The 22,286-nt window shown below is 36.0% G+C and overlaps 1 protein-coding gene and 1 long non-coding RNA gene across 8 annotated transcripts in view; one reads left to right on the top strand and one right to left on the bottom strand.

Moving 5' to 3' along the window:
* Window positions 1-22,286, top strand: part of FHIT (fragile histidine triad diadenosine triphosphatase) — a 532,732-nt gene that overhangs the window by 24,322 nt on the left and 486,124 nt on the right. Inside the window, exon 1 of one of the 7 annotated variants that reach the window (XM_086846071.1) lies at window positions 682-904. The exons of the other annotated variants lie outside the window; for them this stretch is intronic. The gene's annotated coding sequence lies outside the window, so the exon portion shown is untranslated. Of the gene's footprint in view, window positions 1-681; window positions 905-22,286 lie in introns of those variants that run through there. 7 annotated transcript variants of the gene reach the window in all.
* Window positions 18,381-22,266, bottom strand: LOC111935010 (uncharacterized). Its single transcript, XR_015275031.1, has 5 exons — window positions 22,126-22,266; window positions 21,821-22,028; window positions 20,770-20,876; window positions 20,451-20,683; window positions 18,381-20,336 (listed from the first exon to the last, which is right to left on the bottom strand). It is a non-coding gene; the product is annotated as an uncharacterized LOC111935010 (long non-coding RNA).

Here is a 22,286-nt window from a genome sequence, read left to right on the forward strand (position 1 = left end):
TTATCTTTGTTTTCTCCAGACGTACAGTATTTTCCTTACACAGTATATGAAAATGTGTTCTCATTGCCACTTGTTTTAGTAGTTGCAATATACTACTTTAAGTCAGCTGCTATTCCTATATTTTGGTTGATTGGGTTAATTGCACTTTAATTTTTGTCTTCTCCTGACCTTGGCCTAGTGAGAAATTACTTTAAATGTTTCAGTAGGAAAACTTGCATTGTGTTTCATATTATTTAATTATTCTCATATTAATCCAATTTCATTCTCATAAGAGGATACAAGACAGGTGAGATGAGTAAATCACTATAAAATAAATGCCCTGGTGAATAGTATAGGCCAAAGAACTGTCAAATTGACCTAAAACCACAAAAGCTTGATCAACCTCCTGTGAAAATACCCTTTTTTTATGGGAAAATAAAAATAATATTAAAAGATAATGCACTGAATCTTTTAAACCAAGCCTTTCCATAGGTTTATCATCAGTGTGGTTATTTGAGGCTGACCAACAACATTCAGTTTTCCAACTGAAGTGCCAGGTGCAGCATTAAAATGTGATTTCATGTGTGATCATGTAATGTGTAGCAGCTGTGGTCATGTAAATCTGCTTTCAGTCCCATGAACAGCCAGCAGAGCAGTCTCAGTGCTGGTCTCAATATAAGTCTGCCCTGAAGAGTCCAACATGAAGAACTTTAACTGGGCAAGTACAACTCTAATTCTTTGACTTTTGTAATCTGGGGTTTGAAGTGCATTGCTTTCCAGTTTAAGCCTGAAGTTGCTTAGAATTTTCAGGTATTGTTATGCAGGAGTTATCTCCCAAATGCTGAAGTTTAAGGGTGAAAAAGATACACCCAACTGCCTGAACTGTTTATGCTCTGGTCTGGGGAGACACTTGACTTTGAATAAGGTAAACACTTTTTTATCTCATAAATTCAATGAACAGTAGGAGATACTGAAATTTCTGCTTGGTGGTTACTCTGTAGTTATTCCCTGGGTAAATATTTGTAGAGCACAACTAATGCAAGATGCTTTACTCTGTATTTCATCAACTTACTGCACACTTACAGACATCAGCAGAGAATCAGTAGGTTGTGTCATGGTTATTCTCCCCTTTGTCTATCTTAGTAACTTCCCCAGGAAGAGAGTCTTAGAGCCTTATCAGTAGAGAGGAACAGGTTTCACAAAGCAGTTACAGGTTTGGATGATGCAGCTGAGCATGTCTTATAAATTCTACTATCTGCATTATTACAGTGAGAGTTTGGTGACCTGTGATAATTAAATTGTGTGATCCTTCAAAAGAAGGATCAGGCTCACATAATTGGCTTAGGTACTTTGGAAAATGGTAGTTTTTGATGTTTATCTTATATAGGTGATATTTTCTGGCATTTAATAGGGAGAATACTTTACTATATGTAAAAGTGAACCAGAACAAAGTAATCTAAATGTTCCTTCCTTGTGATTTCTCCTTGTTTTTTCTTATTTCCCTTTTGGAAGAAGCTGGTAATCAGAGTAGCAGACCTCTGGCTGATAAGAGCTGTTTTGTGTAATTGTAAGTAGTGGTACACTTTGAAATGCTGACAGGCCTTGCATAAACCAAGAGCTGATTTTTCTCGCCCTCTGGCAAGAAAGTAAGATCATGATGCTTTATTATTGAGGCTGGTTCTTGAGTAGTGTAACTAGACCTTAACAAAATTTATCAATGGAAACTTCATTTCTGAAGGTAGTAAAACTGAGTTGAACTTTTATTGTTGTTGTGTGTGCTTTATTTTTCTTGTGTCACTTACTTAAAATGGTTGGTTGGTTTGTTTGTTTTTTCTGAAGTCTTAATTTCCCCTTTCCCAAGCATGTATTTTACACTTTGAAGTTATCATTAGAATATTTCCTCTGGCAGTATATTTTATTGGAGCATTAGCAATGCAGTTGAGCCACTGAAAAATATGGGAGCCATGGGCACATGATGCTTGCCTGGTAGTTTTGTGCTAGTAATAGGATTTTTTTAGTGGTCTTGAGTAGAGACAACTGTCAGTAATGTTTACCTTGGCAAAAACAAGCCATTGGGGGTAGAATCAGCCAAAATGAGTATGTAGGTAATATTGTGAATGATGATAATAATAATAATGCTGCTTATTAGCAGATGGCACATTTGCATGTGAAACATTGGATACTGAGCTGTCCCATACTCGCTACTTCTGGAACAGCCAGTGCCAGTTGATAAATAGGTAATTAATGGGCTCAATGACTTTTTGCATGATTTCTTGAAGAAAATCTGTGGTTAATGTTAGCATCACAGGATTATTTTGCATAGTGACTTGTGTTTTCTTCTTAGGTATGTGTATATACAGATACTACATTTCTATTCATGGTGCAAATATTTACATAAGTTCAAAATCCTGAATGACCAAGCAAATTCACAGGATTATTTTGCATAGTGACTTGTGTTTTCTTCTTAGGTATGTGTATATACAGATACTACATTTCTATTCATGGTGCAAATATTTTCATAAGTTCAAAATCCTGAATGACCAAGCAAATTTTATAGTTTGAAGTAATCTTCCACAGGCTGTATGACTAATAGAATTATGTATGCACAAAATTGCTTTTACTGGAGAAGCCAAAATGCAGAATAATAGCTTGTCTAACTGTCATTTGCCAGTGAGATCATAGATTTCATAGTCCAAATTAGGTTGTGTTCTTCTTCTTTTTGTCAGGTCACATTCTAATAACCATATTGTGCATTAAACCCTGTGATTATCTGAACACTTGACAGATGGTAGGATGTTAATTTATGTGTAAGAGACAGTGATTGCCTGTGCAGCAATGACATTCAACAAAATATGAAACGTCAAAATTCCCTTTTTTTTGTTATGTCTTCACTTATTTCAGCAAGGTAATTCTAGCAGAGGAATGTTTTTTGTAGCTAAACATATCCTTCATTTCCTAGTGTTAACAGATTTTGGAGTTTTGAATCTTTTTATATTGAGAGGTTTACATCATTTGCATGATGATCTAGTTTACAGAGAAGAAAAAAAGATTGTAGAGTACAGTGGAAGTGAAGGAGATTATTACATTTATGTATCTGAAGTTTTTAATATGCATATTACTTTAAGGAAAACAAGATTGTCCTTAAGTTCACTTAAGGGTTACTATAATACCTGTGAGTTGGCTTTAGAATAACACAATTGTCCTAACTTATACCAGAGTTCCATTAATTGTTATCAAAATGAATAGTTAGTTGTTCTGAAATTCTTATTTAATTGTAATCTTAACTCGTATAAAATGTCATGGGAAAAATGTGTTTGAACCCAAAGGATATTGCTTTTTTCTGGATTTGAGGCAGTTGGGGCTGTAACTTAGAGCTGAGGGGGAGAAGTGTTAAAAAGTGCCACAATTCAGCACCATGCACTCTATGAAACTACTTTCTAAAGCTGAAATATCCAAAGAAACGAGCTAAGGTTATAGTTTTCTTTAACACTGCTGTTTTCAGGAAATTCATTCTATTTAAACATCTTGTCAAGGCATTCCTTGCTCTCTTCACTTTATTGTATATGATACTTCTCTACCTGTGGTTCACAGGATTTGGTTACCTGTTACCAATTGCTTATCGCTGTTACTCATGTCATCTGCTGGACCTTCAACTAAACATTAACACCTTTGAGTTGAAAAACTTCACTTTTTATGAGTTAAGGTCCCCAAAATACTTGGCTTTTGAACAAACAGTTCGAGTTTGCTGTTTTTTGATACTTAGGAAAAGAAAAAGAGGAGGCCAAGTATTTAATTTGCTTGAAACAGTTTTCCAACAGAAGAGAGTTGAAGTAGAAAATCCCGAGTCTTAATGATGTATTTTTGCAGTTCAATTGTCTTTGGCTGAGACATCATTATTATGCATTTATAATCAATCACTGTTGTATTTAGGTATTCAGTAACTCTTGACTTATGAAAGAATACATTCCTTATTAATGTTCCTTAATCACTAAGAAAATTAGTTTTCTGTAAACTGTTTCAGTATGCCAAGAAAGGAGTCATCAAGCCCTAGAGAGTGGTAATTACTTTGCTTGTGCCACAGCATTGTGTTGTTTTCAGTGTGTGGGAAGTCTGAAAGGCTGTGAATTGGTACTTATGGAGTGAAAACAGCAAAGATAATTTCTGTTGAGTGTGTAAGTTATAGGAATTCTTTGTTGGCTTCCATGCTTGGGGAAAAACGTGGTCATCAGTGTAGTTACGATCTGTTATGTAAATACTTACTATAGAAATATTAGCTCTGAAGGATAATATTCTTTAGGAAGAACAACATGTACAAGAATTTCATAAAACAGGTTGTGCTTCTCTTCATAGGCTGAACTTTCTGCTGGATGTTGTAACCTCTCAGGCATTATGAAGCTACGTTCAGTCGTGAATGCTTGTGACATTTTGAAGGACTGCAGAACAGTGCAGTGTATGATTACCTGTACTTCATGATATAATGATATTTCATCAAAACTTTGCCAAATTTATGAAAAAACGTTTTTCTATTCCAATAATAATCCAAGTATATACTGCTAAAACAAGAAGTGAAAATGTAAGTACTAACATTTTTGCAGCTATTCCATTTGTCTGCAGTTTTGCCTGCTGTTTTCTATAACAGCTCTATTAAAGTTCATTTTAAAGAGAAAATATGATTAAGATGAGCCTTTTCAGTACTAAATAGGGAAAAATCTAACAGGTCTATCAACTGAGGTGCTGTTTAGTATGTCTTATGAAAAGATGTCCCTTTGGAGTAATGTAGTAGCTGCTTTTTGGATATTTTATTTATCAATTTTCTATGATGATCTTAAGAATTGGGCTTGAAGATGTTGGCACACATTCAAAAAATTAAACCATGCTAGCTGGAGGAAAGAATGTTGGTGCTCAGAACTCTTGCTGCATCTTCTCAAATTGCCCCTTCATTCTGAATAACTTCAGGAACCCTTTGAGATACTGGTTACCTCATCCACCCTGGTTTCATCTCTGACCTTTAGGTTTTACAATGAACTCGTTCTTGTTGCAATCTTTTCTTGAAGGGAGATAAGAATCACGGAGAGAAATCGTAAAAAGTGCATTGAAATATTTCAATATTTGCACTGGAGCTCCACTGGATATGCTTTATGCAAAGCTCCACTTTGCAGTCAGAAGTAGATTCTATGTTAAGGATTCTGGTGCACTGTCAGACAGAGGAACTCTTCAAAGTTGATTGCAATGTTTGTGGCTGCTGGTGATGAGAATCTAAGTTCTAAAAATGCATAGTGATAATTCTGTATGTAGCTGAAAGAAAAGACATAATATGTGTCCTTTTTTGTTATTTTTGTTGGGATTTTTGATCTGGTGTGGAATGTATTTTCAGTGCACCCAAAGTCACTGGAGTACTACTTATGAACTCACATTTTACTTAACAGTGAGGTGTGTTTTCAAATAGGAATTATGTTTCAAAGTATTGTTTGAAATACTGAGCTTGTTTCTATTTCTACAGTATATCTATTTGAGGATCTCTCAGCATTTCATAAGCATTAATGAAATAAGCCTCACTGCAAGGCAGGTATTATCCCAATTTCACAGATTGCAGGGAGGTTAATTAACTTGCCCAGAGTCACTCAGTGGTCTGTGATGAAAATTGGTTCCTATTTAAAAATGGATTTGCTGTCTCATGCTTCAACCATTAGTCTGTGCTTCCAAAATAATATTTGTGGTTGAAAATAATGTTTGGTTTATTATCAAGTTACAAAAAGCTTTGTCTATGCACAAAATTGAGTTGAAGTGACCAAATCGGTTTTGATTCTACCTTTGTACATCCCAACTGAATGGAGTTGGTCTTGTGCTGGATTTAATCTAAAAGAAATTTAAAACAAGTGAATAGAGACAGACTTGGTATTAAGACTATTTAATGTGCAAATTTGTGCTAGTTTATGTCAAAGGACCAAGTAAAACTAATGTTCCTTGTTGGTCTGAGTTTTTAATAGAAAAATTACAATTTCACTTAATCTGGTTTAACAAAACATAATTTGAAAAGTGAGGAAAAAAGACATTTTTCAGATAACTTTGGAAGCCCATCAGGCATGTGACCTGTTCATTCCAATTATTTAAGTTGTATAGCCACCATTTCTAATTTTAAAAAAACATGAAAAACAGTATTCTGTTAAGTGTTTTCACTTTCATTAAGGAAACATACAAATTCAGCTGGAGTAACTTACTAGTTTTAAATATAAAATTTTATTTCTGGGAGAATCCTTCTCTATAGTATGGCTGGCTTGGTAGGGAAGAAAGTAATTTAGGAGAGAGGGCTTTATTTTTCTTGATTTATAGCCCAATTTTCCCTGCTCCTTTCCCCAAATATGCAAATCTGGTTATAAAAATGATGATGCTTGGGTCTTAAGAAACCTGCAACTTCTTCACACTCCCACTGTTGATTCTTTATGTATCCTCTGACAGGTCATTTCGACTCATTTTAATATAGTTTCTGGATTTACAAAATTGGCGTAATGATTGTGAAATGCTTTGAAAATTTGAAATCTATTTTGATCAGGAAGGTATTAATTTTATGATGAAAGTGGAGGAAGCTTTTCAAAATGGTCTTTGTTTTTGACTTTAGATTAAATCTAGTGAATCCTAGCTAAATGCAATTATGTTTTATGAACAAGACTGGAATTCATCACATAATTAACATGCTTGACTTTATGCACCAAAATGCCTGATTTTAAAATTGTTATGTCTTTCAAGTTTGTGGGGCTTTTTTTTTTTTTTTAAAGAAAATTATTTTAGGGCATGAAAACTATTTTTAAAATGCCACAGAAATGTCTCCATGTAATTGCTGATTACCTGTAATGCAACACCTGTGTAGGGCATGTAATTGTGGATCTGTTCTTTGAGCCTTGCTGCTTCTAAGGTACTGCAGGAATCCATAAGTGAGTGCTAAATTTAAACTAATTATTTACACCTTCAAATGCAGTAAATTTTTGACATCCAAGTAAATCCATTGAGATATCTTTTTTTAGAAATAAGATGTTCAATGAGCCTTTTCGTACTTCCTCCTCATTTTCCCTACTTTCACGTTCCTTGATTTTGTCTGAAGGCCATTTGTAGCTCACCAACTGAAGTTTCTCTTGGTTTCTTTCTTTACTTTTTTGTCCAAGCAATGAGAAAACTTCTAAGACTGTTTTTGAAGGTAGTGGTCTACTTAGTGCTGACAGTAAAAATCTGTCTCTTCACTTGCATATAATTTCCATAAGGACACTGTGGCCTGTAAGTGCAATATAATATAAATAATGCAACATGCCAACCAGGAAAAAGTTTGATTTAATTAATGTTCCTCCAACACATTAGTCCTTCATTACATGTAATTACTTGGGGACTCCAAGTAGGCACAGCTGTAATATGGCTGGTGTTAAAGTTGAGATTTCTCAATAATGCATCTCATAGGTTACTTTTTCATGTTTACTTCAAGTTCCCTTCTCTCTGTGTTGTGCAGAAAATGACTTCAGTCAGAAGTTGATTGACCAGGGAATGTTTAGTCTTGCTGCCACTCAGGTGTCTGGGAGAGCAGACTGAATTGTTCAGTTACAGGGATGTTAAATTTATTGCAGGTAAAAGCTTTGTGTTTGTCAGACTATTCCTTGAACACAAAGTGATTGCACCCTTGAGGCAAAGAACCTCAATGAAAAGTGGCTGTACATAAATACAAACTAAAATCCTAGCCAAACAATTCCTGAACTTCAAGAACATGTGGCAAAGGAAAACAGAGTGCGAGCCAAAGGCATATGTCAAGATTTGTATAATTATATTTGTACTGTACTAAACAGAATAAAAGTTATACATTTCACCAGAGTATTTAACTTCATAGAATTTTGTAGTCTTGGTATTAAACTGCATTGTTGGAAGCATAAATTTGTCACTTTTTGTACATATGGATACTTTGGCAAAGGGACTCGATTTCAGTTGCACTTGCAAAATTGCATCCAGTTAATGCTCTTCACTGTGAAAGAAACATTGTCCAGTCAGGTAGAAAATTGTTCTGAGTAAAGGCCCGTGCAGAGAACAGAACTAGCTGAAAGTAGCACCCAGCTTTTCCGTGAATGGAAGTCCAGTCTCTTCTGTTGATTTATTCCTCAACAGAAATAAATTTTGCGTGATATTATAAAAAAAAAAATAGATGCAACGGTTGAGGGAATAAATATTCAGGTAATGCTGTGCTTCTGTGCATAGGACAATATTCATTGATTGTGTATTGTCTGATAACAGGGTCAGATTTGTTATAGTGAATATTTTATCTTAGTATTGTCTTCAAATATTTTGAACATTGAGTTGGTGCTGTCTATGCCCCAGAAGACATTGTTTTCTCAGGTCAGTTAGATGCTGTTGAGAATTTACTTCAGGTTTGTGTAAATATGTTTGAATGTCTCATCAAAGTTGGAAATGAAAGGGATTTTTATTATTATTATTTCTGGTAGATCTTGGTAACTTATTTCATGTTTCTTTGTATTTATTTTGAAGGTTAAATACCTTCAGTCACAGTTTGTTGGGATTTATGGATTGACAGTTCCAGGTAGGGGTGTGGGAGTTTCCTTTTCCCCCATGTTTGCTACAGCCCTCAGGGTTTTCACAGTTATTTGAGCCTTTCCATATTTTCCTTCATGTTAAAGCCTTTTGGTTGGTAAATAAGACTTAGTGAGAGTAGTAATGTAGTTCCTCTGAGCATTGGGCTTGGGAAAGCTAATACCTGCTGCCAAGGGAGTGAGCATCAAAAGAGACTGTGGATTAATGCTGACTCTGAAAGTTTTTATCCTTTCTCATTTCATCTTTTTCTAACACATGCCTGTGGCATGTCAAGCACATAAGAATTCTTCCTTTCAAAAGTCTTGCATGTAATAAGTGGATTTGTTTTATTAATACTCAGATTTGTTGTAGTTCTGTCTAGTGACTCTGAAAGTATTTTGTGAAGAATTAAAAAATCATAGAAATTCTAATAAAAAGACATCTTGACAAGTGAGAATTTTGGAGGAAAACTGTCTTCCTTTTGTCTTTATAAGAATAACAAGGAAAATAGCCTAATTCAACTTAAAGGCAGACCACAGTGCTGAAGGTGTGCCTGTTCAAATGGCTGTTGAAGATGGTAATTTATGAACGGCAGAAATGTTTAGATTTTTTCTATGACTTGCTTTGAGCATAATGTTGTACAGAAATCTATAATATAGAAGGCAGAGCATGTTATTAGCTGACTTAAGAGAAAAATGAAGTAGCAAAAGGTTGGTTTCTTTTTTTCTGTCTCTATCTATGTTAAACCTTTTATTCTCCTTAGCCCTGCTTTCTACCTTTCTATTGCACATTTCCATTATATACTTTAATGTGGTGCTCTGAGAGTTGAAGACAAAAAAATTTTGGATTTAGACCTAAACAATGAAGATGGAGGATGAGAAACATCTGACTCCTATTTATGTTTATAGTTGGAGTATAAGAACTATGTATTGGCAACAGAAACTTGAAAGTAAAAATGAACAAAAAAGGTGTTATTCCTGTGCTTTGGCAGCACATGCAGCTTAATGTGGGCGTTACTTTGTGCTAATAAGATTTTTTCATGCCTAAAAGTGATGTTAAACACAAATGAAAACCTTTTCTAATTATTGTAACAACTATGTGCTTCAAATGAATGTTGATCTATACCCACTGTTGCTGCTTTAACATAACGGCCCTCACAATGGAATGCCTCACCTGGATCAAGTTGAGTATATATATAAATCTTTGCAAGACTGGAGTTCTTCATTAAATGCAAAATAGTAAACTTTTTATGGTTCTACACTTACTGTTTTTGTAAACCAATCTATAATTATGGCAGGGGAAATTGTTTGAGTTTTATGATAAGCTGTCTAAACAATGACATTTTCTAAGTTTTTTGAAGGAAGGAGATAAATTTAGCTTTTGCTAACGCTGGATTTTTTTTTTTTTTTTTTCTGTGATTCTTTTTTTGACAGAGCTGGGTGTATCCCCACACATCCTGTAGTTTGAGAATGTTTGTTTAATGAGGATCTCCTATTCCTTGCTGCTGCTCCCTCCCTGTAGCCCTGGCTCAAAGAAGAAAGGCAAGAAAGCTTGTGTGCTTACGGGTCTTGGTGAAAGACAGCAATTACATTTATCCTATCATTGTTCTTACTTTGCTATATGGCTGTCTTGGTACTCTCATTTATCATGTCATGTCTTTGGATCAAGACTCTTAACATTTCTGCCTCTTTCTAGGCACTTGCTTAGGCTGGGAGAGTTTACTAATTGTCCTTGGCTCCCTTCACATTCAGAAAGGGGAAAAGCTGCTGCAGAGTGTGACTTTGAGCACCTCCAGCACAGCTCGCCAGGCTCTGCTGCCTTCAGAGAGTGTAAAGGGAGCTGTGCATGGCTAAAGACACACAGGTTGCTGTCATACTTTAATGTCCCACACTGGGTTTTTGTTGTAAAGCAAGGAAAATGAGATTAAGATCAGCCTCGTAAGATTTTTATAACAGTTTGACACTTGTTATGTAAAATATTTTTGTTCTAGTTAAACTGCTTATCAACTGTGGGGTTTGAGGTCACTTCTGCCCAAATTTGCAACCTGTTCTAACTTAGTGTATTCACATAATAATCATGAGGTAAGATTTTGCATACCTGAGAAGGTCAGAACTTGTGACTTGAACTTGAGTTCTGGCAGTTCAGAGGATGCGATGCTCAGACTTGTTCTGAATGTGGTAGATGCGGGGTTTGGTTTTTTGTGGTTTTTTTTCTGTTGTTGTTGTTTTTTTGGTTTTTTTGTTTTTCTTTTTCCTCTGGAGAGCAGCAAAAAATAGCAAAGCATGTCTTTTCAGTGGTTGCTGAAGTTCTTGTTCTGAAGTGAAGATGAAAAAGTCTCTGCACTTTGAATCAAATAACTGATGTTAATAGCCTTTCTTTTGATTGACAGGAAATATTTTGGTCTGTCGTAACTTGATTGAAAAACAAGACTCAAAATGCTATTCTAAATTTTATTGTTTCTTTGTGCAAGGAATGAATTACCGGTGATAGAATATACTAATTATTTATTTTGAGAAAAGAAAATGATTTTTTTTTGTTAAAATTTATTTGGACTAAATTTTACTTGAAGTTATGATACATGCAATTTTCTAAGACATATGTAGATGAACTCATTAGTGTACAGTCATATTGAAATCTATTTTAGCCCTGGGATAATTTGTCTTTTCAAAGCACAACATACCATTACTGATTCTGAATTTTTTTTTCTATTTCTTTAAATGTGGTATTATTTCTTTGTTCCATCTTGCATACATATATAGCACCCAACATAAGGGAGATGTTTTCTTTCCCCTCCTTTATATTTTCAAATAGATGTTCAAACAAACTTCCAAGTTAATCTTGCAGTGAGGCCAGTGGAGAGAGCAGAGTAATCTGTGGTGACAAGCAAAGGGGTAAGGATGGGCAGGGTCCTCCAGGGGTGCTGCTAGGACAGCATTTATGGACTTAGCCCAGGGGAACTGCTTGGTATCCAGAGCAAGTATGAAGTGCTTGCAGAATTGGCAGCGATGTGCAAATAGAATATTTTATGTGGTGCTTCAAATATTGTGATAAATTTGCTCAAAATAAATCTACGCTTCCTACAGTCATTTCACATTTTGTTGCTAAAATAAAATCTCAGTGTACTCAGAAATTTGCATTTAGCATGTGACATGTAAAGTTCATTTCCTACACTTGTGCTAATTCGTTTTCTGATCTGGTTTTACAGAAATAGTTGTATAAAAGTAGAATATTTTGTTTGTACTTTTATTCTGGTGTAGTACTTGGTTGGAGTTCTTGTTGTTTTTATTCTTTTTTTGGTGAATACTTTGTTTTGTTGGTTTTTGTTTGTTTGTTTTATAAGAAATGTATCTGAGTGGCTTAAAAATCCAAACTTGGTGCAAATATCCAGCATAAATGAATAGTTTTGCACCAGCTTTTGGATCTTGCTATTGCCCTGCAGGGCATTAGATTTGTACCCTATTTGTTAATGGTCTGGATCAGTAACAGATGAATGTCTTTAACAAAGGCAGGGTTGAAATAAAGTTTCAAATGTTTATGTGGATATAAACAAGACTGTGTTTTCAGTTTTTTGTTTGTAATTGTTTAGTGTAATGGTCCCTCTCCTCTTCTGAAATGTGTTTGTGAGATAATCTGATGGATGTAATCAGAGCTCACCAAAACATTTGCTGGTTTCTGCTTTGAATCTCATTGTGGGTGGTTTGGAGAGGGCTGAGGCTGATCTGCACTGAGTTTTTTTTGTTGACAGACTGTGAATTGAATTCGCTATTCTATGACTTTCTTCTTCAGCACTTACCTACAGGGATCACTTTAAAAAAAACAAAGGAAACCAAACCCAACAGAAACAACCCCTCAAACAAAGCTTTATGAAATCATTCTAATCCAACAACAGAAAAAACAAACAAACAACTATGAAAATAATTAAAGATTTGAGGGCATTGTAAATGACCTAAGTCTGTGAATATGGAGGCCTTTTATCTGTTATATCTGTTTATATAATACATAATAATAGATTATATAATCTAGTATTCCAATTTACCATTATAATAGGTATTTTGGCTTTAGAGAACTCATAAGACTGTGTATTTTCCTGAGACTTTAGTTTATTAAATATGCCCTACCTTCTAAAATTAACCAGTCTTGCCATTTGAATTCAATTATTAGAAAGTGTTGGATGTTCTGGAGCTGCTTTGGGAAAAGAAATTCCACACACCCTGAACCACCCACTCCTCCCCAGAAAACTGAAGCAAAATAAATCCAACTCAAACCTATTATTAACTAATTTATTTGGAAAGAAAAAAACAGTTGAAGTATATACTGTAATGTGTTTCATTTTGCCAGAGATCTTGCCCTCTCTGGCATACCCAAGATACCAGATGCAAGATTTTTAATGAGCAGAAAAAAAAGTGAAAATCAAATTGATTATATAGCTTGTGATTTAAGAAATTATACTGGCAGATGTTAAAAATATTCCTTGGAGTGTACAATTTGGTTAATGTAAATTATTTTTATGTGTTTAATGATCCACGGATAGTAAATGTTTCTCATTTGTTACAAATACCTTGTCAAATCAAGAATAAGCTGCTGTTTTGTTTTACTTCATATTTACACAATCAATTTATCTCCTTTAACCCTGCTTAAAGAACTTATGAAGAGCAAGTTGCCAATGATGTTCACAAATTGTAGAAATCTCATCTTGTGTCCTTGAAATTTCTGCTTAAGTCTCCCTTCTTTAAATTGCTTATTAAAGTTACACCAGAAGCCCAGCAAATATGACACAAAGAAATAGTCTGTCTGGATCCCTATTTTCCTTTCTAAGGTATATAAGGAAAAAGGAAAAACCTTTTTGCCAAATATAATTTTGGGAAGGGATGCAATCTGAAATGGTTTGAAACCCTCCTCTTTTTTGGGAAAAAAAAAAACAATTAGGCTTGCTGTAGAGTACACGGTATTTTGATTATCGCAAATGGGATGTGATCTCATGTACACAATCTCTTAAGAACAGGATGAGAAGACAGAGCTAGTTCCTGGAAGTTATTCTGTCATCCTGACCTTACCACTACTTTTGCTTAATTCTGTAAAATACAATTGACTCCTTAGAGGCAATTTGATTAAAAAAACCCTGGAATCAGAACTGGGCCATTGAAAATGGAATTCAGTTCCTGATTGTGGCTCATGTTCCTTGTAACCTTGATATGGAGGCCAAATTCAGTTGTTTCAGTGTCTTTTAATATGTGGTAATAGGTATTTTAGAACAGTATTTTACAGAAGTATGAATTAAATATAAAGTACAGGGTTTTTTTTCTTTTTTTATTAAGTACAGCTAAAGTGAAGTGTAGGCAAGGAAAGTGCTTTAGAAGATGTAATATTCACATAAATGTTTGAATATTTCCCTTTGGCTTAAACCTTTTTATTTCCTTATTTGCAACAGAAGTGTGTTGCTGGTGACAGTGATGACTGAACCATCCTTATCTGCCCTCTTTCACAGCTTCACAGTGGAAGCCCTTCCCATTTGGGCAGGGTGACCAGTTTGAGGGAACAAGCTTTTTAGCTCCATTTTGTACTTATCACTTTGGGTCTTGATTGCTTCTGGTTGTTTGATTGCTTCCAGCTCTCTTCAAGGGGACCTGCCTGTAATCTCACAAAATTGGGCAAAAAGAGTTGCATGTGAATATATTGAGGTGGCATATTGATAAATCAGTGCTGCCTTAGCAACCACTGGTGCTCAAGCGGTTTAAATTTAAGAAATTGTCATTAAACCTCCAAGTAGCCCTTGGACAACGTAAAAGCACTGGTGGAGGAAAAATAAGCTGAATGAATTAATGACTTACTCAATGTTACTTGTGAACTTTTTGCTGTTAGAAATCTCACCCAGTGTGGCAATTCACTGGAGGACTTTGCTCACCCTGGAACAAGGTAACACATGGCCTCCTCCTTTGTGGCTGTGCTCTCTGCCTAAAGAACATTTTTTAGTGATGAGGTATAGAAAATACCATCTCAGGATGGTTTGGGTTGCAAAGGACCTTAAAGATCATCTCATTCCAACACCCCTGCCAAAGCTGTTCACTGGACCTGGTTGTTCAGTGCCCCATCCAACCTTCCAGGGATTGGGCATCTGCATCTTCTCTGAGCAGCCTGTTCCAGCACCTCAGCACCCTCACAGTAGTGAGGTACAGGGACAGGCTGCCCCAGGAAGGATCCTATGACAAGAGCTGGGTATTCTCCAGGGGCTTCAAAAAACGCATTAACAGATTGGGAAAGGAGGAAATATAAAAGAGACATAAATTTCACAATATATTTTTGTTTCAGAATTTTTCTGTGGATTTTTAAAATTTTTTCCTGATTTACAGTCATTCCACTTATCACTTAATAGGTGATGTATGATATGCTTTGCATCGAGGAACAGTATATTTTTAATGTAATGGTAATCAGTTTATAATAAAGCTTTTTTCCCCTCACAGGAGAGTTCTTAGCCTTCAACAAACTTGTACTTAAATGCTGACTTTTTTATAGTACAATTTAGGTTAAGCTGTTTAAAATGAGTGTTGAAAATAACATTTTTGTTTCTTAATACATGTAATGATTTAACCCCAGCTGGTGACTCAGTACCACATAGCCCCTTGCTCACTCCCCTGCTTCTTTGCCCACAGTGGGGAGGAGAATCAGACAATAATAATAGTAGTAATAATTGTGATGAAAAGAACATGAAGACTAAAACTGAGGAGAATCAAGTGATGCTCAGTACAATTGCTGAAGCAAAATAAATCCACCTGCTGATGCCCAGCCCATCCCTGAGCAGCCATTGGCAGCTCAGTCTATACCAAGATGAAGCAGATTGGGTTTTTTCCTCAAAGGCAGAAGAGCGTCCTTGTGTGTGAAGTTTATTGAAGAAGTGATAATAGATTAAAATGTGTGCAAGGGCATTTGGTGTGTAGAATTTCTAAAGCTGTATCCCATCTAAACCAGCTATGTGCGGGACTCAATTACTGGCATTTCAGATCCTCTTATGTGACTGTTAAACTCTGTTTTAGACTTACATACATTTATTGATTTGGGACATATGCCAGTCCCTAATTGTTTCTTTCAAGTAGCATTTGTTGAGAGTTCTGACTCCATTATACAAATTCAGACTGTACAATCCTTTTGCCATATTGTAACAATCTCCCTGAGCAATTTTAGGGACTGTGTACTTGATCAGTCCTAGTCTTTATCTTGCCAAATTCTGTCTTTTGTACTTAAAGCATTTTGAAACTACTTGTCTGTTGCTAGTAGCTGTATTTTTTCCCCCACATGTTATTCTGTGTAGTTAGATCGTGGATATCAGTCAATATCTCTGCCAGGTGGAAGCATTCCTTGTGTCACTTTACCTCTGAATCCTCTTGTGTACTGTTTTTTCTCTGCAGTCAAGCAGTACCTCACTCTTTTGGACAGATTTATGCAGCTTTTCTCCCCAGAGGACATTTCAGTTATGTTTTTTACTGGTTGCTTATTTTCACATCACTGTGCCCCAAGCCCCCAGAATTAAAAAAACTGCTTATCCCTCAGTCCCTCAGGTTTCTTTCATTGCAGCTCAGACTTTTCTGTTTTGATTCTCCTTTCATTCCATTATTTGCAAATACTTAGGGAGGAGAAGAGTATTGTTATTTCTCACACACACACACACACAATACATATATATACATATATATACACACACACAAAGTTGTTAGAAGAAATGAAGTATGTCTTGCCTATTAGCAGTACTGTTAATGGAAGGTTTTTGGGGTGGTGGTTCATTTCCCTCCCCCCATTATAATTCTGACAACCTTTTCCCTGAAAGGTTTTAAATCGAGTGCTGGGAAATTTCTTCTTTGATTAAGTCTAACCTGAATTTTTGAATACATTTCTCTAATTGAATGGGACAGACACTTATTTGAAAATGAAGATTATTTCTAGTCTTTAAATTAGTCCTGGAGCTGCAAATACCACAGTAGTGCTGAAGAATAAAGGAAAGCTTGGGGTGAAAGCAGTTGATTTAAATTCAGCAAATATGAGTTCAGTTCCTGACTCTTGCTCCTTCCTGACTTTATTCCTGACAGAGGTAAAATAATTTTGGTTTTGACCAGTATTTTGAGGATTGTCTTCATTATTCCTACTGACTTACAATGTCAAAGGAATGTAAATGTGGATGTAAATTATTTAGAAAAATTTTACCTTTCATTCTTTGCTTCCATCTGAGAGATAAAGGAATGGAGTTATCATCATCTATCTCAGCTTATGTTATCTTCACCAAACAGGAGAACTGGTCTCCTATACATGAACAGTCAACCATCCCAGTAGGACTGGGACATTGTGGGAGTTCCAAACTCATAGATGACTGTAGGGGGTTCATTCATGAAAGTGCACTATGCTGTGTTGAAGAGTCTTCAAGGTCTTGAAAACTGCAAGTGAAAGGCATTTTTCTTAGTGGGTTTGTACAGAAATACAGTAAAAGTTTTTACTGTGTCAGCAGGTTTCTTTGCTAGGCTGATGTTCAGCATACCTCTAAAAAAAAAGCAATGTAATACAGTTTGGGGGGATATGGACTCTTTATGCAAAATGTCCTTTCCACTCTAGTCTCTGCATTAAAATTCCAAGGAGGAATATTTTGTTTTAGCTCTCCACTAGAAAAAGTTAAAACAACAAAATACAAAGCAGCAACAAGAATTCAACTTCCCAGATACAAAAAGTATGAGAAGAGTTTTTGTATTTGGTTGTCTTAAATCTCTTGTCAAGGAGCTGGCCAGAATTGGATTTCAGTCCAAGTTAATGGCAGAACTGATAATAAGATCTGTCAGCAAGGAGCAATAGGAGTAACTCTGATTTCTTGGCATGTCAAGAATTCCAGGAAGTACTGTTTCCCTGAGACAGAGTGACTCCTACAGTAGTATGGGAATGTATTCAGTGTCTTCAGAAGACAAATAGGTTACAATCAAAATTAACCTGGATGATGCATAAAAAACTGAGGACTGAAGTAGGCAGTTGTTTGTGCTAACTGGAAGGGTATAATTTCAGTCATGTCCCTGCCCACCAGCCTGTGCTGCTCTATTTCAAAAGATGTCTTCCCAGCTGCTTTCTTTTTAAAGCAAAATAAAGATGTGCTTTGCTTGTTGGCACCTATGGAATCACTTATTTATTTTTCACTGTAGAAGTTATTAAAGTTAGAGAAAAGATAGAAAGTTTTTTAATAGTGGTGAAGAGATTTAAGACATGAAGGCTTTTAGCAACAGAATAAGTAGGAGTCTTATTTATAGTTATGCAGAAGAGTTTTGTTTTGTCCTATGTTGCCTGTTTCTTAGGAAAGCTGTAGTTTAGTATGTAGCATTGTCTAGATCATATTTGTGCAAAAATTAGAAACGCTGCTGGATAATACTCAAGTCTGAAAACTTTTTAGAGGATTTCAACATAGGAACCCGTCTAATGGTGTCAGGTAATAGAATTATTGTAGTACTTCCAGGAATTGTATATTGGTAGAATTATTAAAAAATATACAATCAGTTAATCTAGTTCAAAAGTCTAAAATACCATAGGTGTCACAAGAAACTGAAGGTTACAAGGGTTTTCATTTGGAGGGTGAATAGAACAAGACTCTGTGGAGCTACCGAGTGTGTAGATTCCCTCCCCCTTAAGGGTTATATACAATGGACAGTTAAACAAGTTGTAGTGGCTGTGCAGCTTTGCTGCCTGATTCATTGTGCATTTAATTTAATTCACTAAAGGTGACCTTTTTGTATTTCAGTACATCGACACAAACTTTGCTGGCTCTGATTACCCTGGCTTAAGTTGGAACTTCCCATGCTAGAAAGGACATGAAATTTGTACCCACTTACCTGGCCTTTGAGTGTTTATTTAACTGATTTGACAAAATTTAAATTTCCTCATCAGAGTTGCTCACTTTTAGGGGGTTGGCTAAAAATGTATCTCAGCCATGTCCGTACCCTTTATGTGCAGGCTACCCTAAGTAGCAGCTGCTTTGGTGCTGTGCAGAAACCATTTTGGACTCTTAACTGGTGAGTGTTCAGACCTGTGTTTTAGAGAGGAACGTGTTATGCACACAGACACAGAGACACAATCTGATACTTTTGAAGATACAATGTGATACCTATTATCTCAAAAGAAATGGTGAAATGATGAGTTTTTAGAGGGTGCTTTTTTTCCTGAGTACTTTTTATGGAGTTGAGTGGTGGTTGTAGCTGTTTTTTTTGCCAATCTTCCAGAAGTTTTTGGGAAATCTTTCTGGGAACTGATCCCTGCAGAAGCTTTCCCAAGGGATGGAAATTAAATATCGCTTAGACATGGAGGACAAGGCTTCACTCTGGTCTTCTGCCCACCTCTCATACTTAAGGTTGTAAGAAAATAAATGAATGCCTGATAAGCCTTTCACTGGGACAGATTGTCTCCTGTCTAGCTCTAGATTTTCTTCGTCCTTCCTGGAAGTCACAAGTCTTAACTCAGTTTTACATGAAAGTCTTTATCAGTAAAACTCTGAGTTATTTTTCCTCAGTGTTAAATTCTAAGAATATGTATATAGGCATTTACTGTGAAATACAGATTTTTACTCGGACTCTTTTTTGTTTCTTAATAAAATGTCTTAGAGTAGCAGTATTTTTTTTGTGTGTTCAGCTCCAGTTTAATGCTAGAATTCAATGTAATTGACATATTTCAATTTTCCAATAGAAGTTTGACTCTAATTTGATGTTTAGACACATGTTGAATCTTCTCTTTGCATATTAATAAGTATTCTAGAAAGGTATCTGATTTTCACAGCAATAAATTTCAACAGCTTCTGTTTGTACAGTATTAGAAAACATCTGGTGTTATTAAAACCCAGACAAAATGAACTTGCTTTAGAGAAGACTCTGCTTTTCTGCTCATAATGGCCTCAGCTGTTTATTTTGCCCCTAAATAAAAACAAATTTCTGTGTATGGAATAATACATTATTCCCCTGCATTAATAGATTTTGATATTATCTAAAGCCTGGGGAGCTGTTTTTGCTTACACAATGGTTTGTAATGTAGCTTTCTTGGTTTGTGAAAAAGTGCGGAAGTGCAATGTAAAAGCTGTTTTCTTTCAACTTGTAGAGAATTCTGTGTGTTTTTATAGCTCTGATACTTCAGTTTTGTTGGAGATTTTCACAAATGGGATGGGACTGCTGAGTGATGTGTCACTAGCTTTTATTTTGGGCCCCAGTCTCAGCTACAGACTCGGGAGATGGCACAAGCTCACAGCTCCATGAGCAGCCAAAGATCTCTTTGTTACAGAACATTTTAAACATTTTTCAGCCAATAGCATATTGCTAAAGCTTACAGACAATTGTTCTATCCAATCACTAAAAGTATACATACACCTTCTTCAAACAATGCTTGCTTGTTTGCTTTCTATTAACAATACACATTATCTATTAATACAATACACATATCTATTAATACTCTGTTATTAAGCCTAAAACTTTTTACTATCTTGATAAGCATATTTTTTTTGCAGTCTTAAGGTCTATCTTAGCCAAGCCTAAAAACTCAACTATTGTTTCATGTCCTTGCATATTGTATTATTGCATCTTCTTTACTGTCAGGCTTTGCAGCTGCAGCTAGCTCTAAGTTCTCTGCTTTTTCTTTTCTGAGGCCTGTTTTCACAGCTTCTGAGACTCTCCTTACCTTTACTGTTTCCCACACAGTTTGTCTTGTAAAACATTCCCAAGGAGCAGAGTAGTTTACTGCATAAAGGTTTTTGAAAATGCCATGGGTTTTAGAAAGCTGCTGTGCATGTTTCCACCTGTGCAATCCACCTTTAGGGAGGAGAAGTTATTCTCTTAAGCTTGACATTTTGTTCGCGCTACCATGTGCACCAGATTTATGGTATTAGCTCTTCATTAATACAGACTCTCTCTAGGTGAACTCACCTTTGTTAATCTGGTTTCTACCTCTATTTAAGTATGTAGTAATATTTAAAGGAGCAGTGAATAGAACATTGTCTAATTTCGAGGACTATTCATGATGTGTTCCTGATCCTCTGTGTATAGAATAACGGATTCTTTTTTTTTTTTTTTTTCCCTATGAAGAATGAGGATTATTGTGCAAATTCAGATGAAAAGCAGGATGGTTGTCAATAGGGTTTAATCTTCTTGAAATCCACCTGAAATAGAAGTGACAGTAATTCCTCCTGAATGGAAGTGACCCCAAGGCACAGAAGTAAAAGGTATTAAGTCTGGAGCTACACACCTCTGCAGAATGGCACTCCTCATGGCAGTTCTTGCAAGCAGTTATTGCAGTGACTTCAGTGTTGTGGAAATTTCTCAAGCAAAACGATTTCCCAGTTGTTGGATTTTCTTTGGTGCAAAAACAAAATCCCAGAAGGTTATTTAGGACAGCAAGCAAATCGGCTGTTGGAAGTTGAGTGGTTTGGGTTGGATCTCATCTATCTTATCTTAGTGTTTATGTATAATATGTGTTGAAGTGTAATGTGAGGACAACTGTGGATTGAAAGAATCTTGGTTTCAAGGGATCTTGCATCAATTGCCAAGGCTGGGAACACATGTGGCTGTCTCTGAGGGTGTGTGTTCTGGAGGGCAATACTGCAGTAATAATAAAATAGCAAGTCCTGTATGATTTAAAACAACCAACAGCTCTTCTTCCAGTTTGCTATCTTATCCCTATGCATAAGATTTCCAAGTAAATTTTCTGTCAGTATTAAAACACCTGCTGGAGTGGGTCCAGAGAGAGCCACAAAAATGATCAGAGGGGTGGAATATCTGTCCTGTGATGAAAGGCTGAGAGTGCTGGGGTGGTTCAGCCTGGAGATGAAAAGGCTTCAGGGAGATGTTCTTGTGGCCTTTCACTACTTAAAAGGAGCTTATAAGAGAGAACAGGGACAAACTATTTCACAGGACCTGTTGTGATAGGACAAGGGATAATTGTTTTAGACTAAGGTAAAGTGGGGTCAGACTGGATTTAAGGAAGACATTTTTTTTATGATGGGGGTGGTAAAACACTGGCACAGATTCCCAGAGGTGTAGATGTTCCATCCCTGGAAGCATTCTGGCTCAGCTTGGATGGGGCTCTGAGCAACCTGATTTAGTTGAGGATATTTCTACTCACTGCAGGTTAGTTGGAGTAGATGACTTTCAAAGGTCTCTTCCTACTAAAACTCTGTTTCTATGATTTTCGAATAGATTTGTTTTTTAGATGTGGTGCTGAAAGTAGATGTTTATATGAAATCACACAGAGTTTGTGATCATTCATATGGATGATGTATGACATTGGTAAATACTACCTTAAGAGTTATGCTTGAACACAGTCAGTGAAGCCAAATCTCTGCTTCTCTTGCATGTCTCTCGCATTTGTTGATTTCATCAGTTGAATTGTTTAATAAGTTCTTTTCTGCAGATGATATTATAGAAGTAGTCAATGGTTGATTACCATAAATCAATAGTTTGTCTGGTTCTTGAAATGTCTACCATAAAACTGCATTAGTCTTGAATCTGTGAACAAGGGGAAAAATTCAATTTGGGAATTTGCACAGAAGTGTCATATACTACAAGTTATGTATGGTGAGGTGGGGGGAGGGAGGCCCCTAACTTAAAGCTGAGGTGTCTGTCTTCTTTTGACACAAGTGATGCAATACCATCTGAACGTGAGCTTTCTGCAGGTCTGTTCATTTCCTTTCCCTGTCACACAGGGCATCATCGAGTGTGTACTCTGTGTGAGTGTCAAAGGTGTGGGTGCCTTTGGTATTGTGC

This window comes from Cyanistes caeruleus, chromosome 11, assembly GCF_971803275.1.
Source record: "Cyanistes caeruleus chromosome 11, bCyaCae1.hap1.1, whole genome shotgun sequence".
Taxonomy (NCBI): domain Eukaryota; kingdom Metazoa; phylum Chordata; class Aves; order Passeriformes; family Paridae; genus Cyanistes; species Cyanistes caeruleus.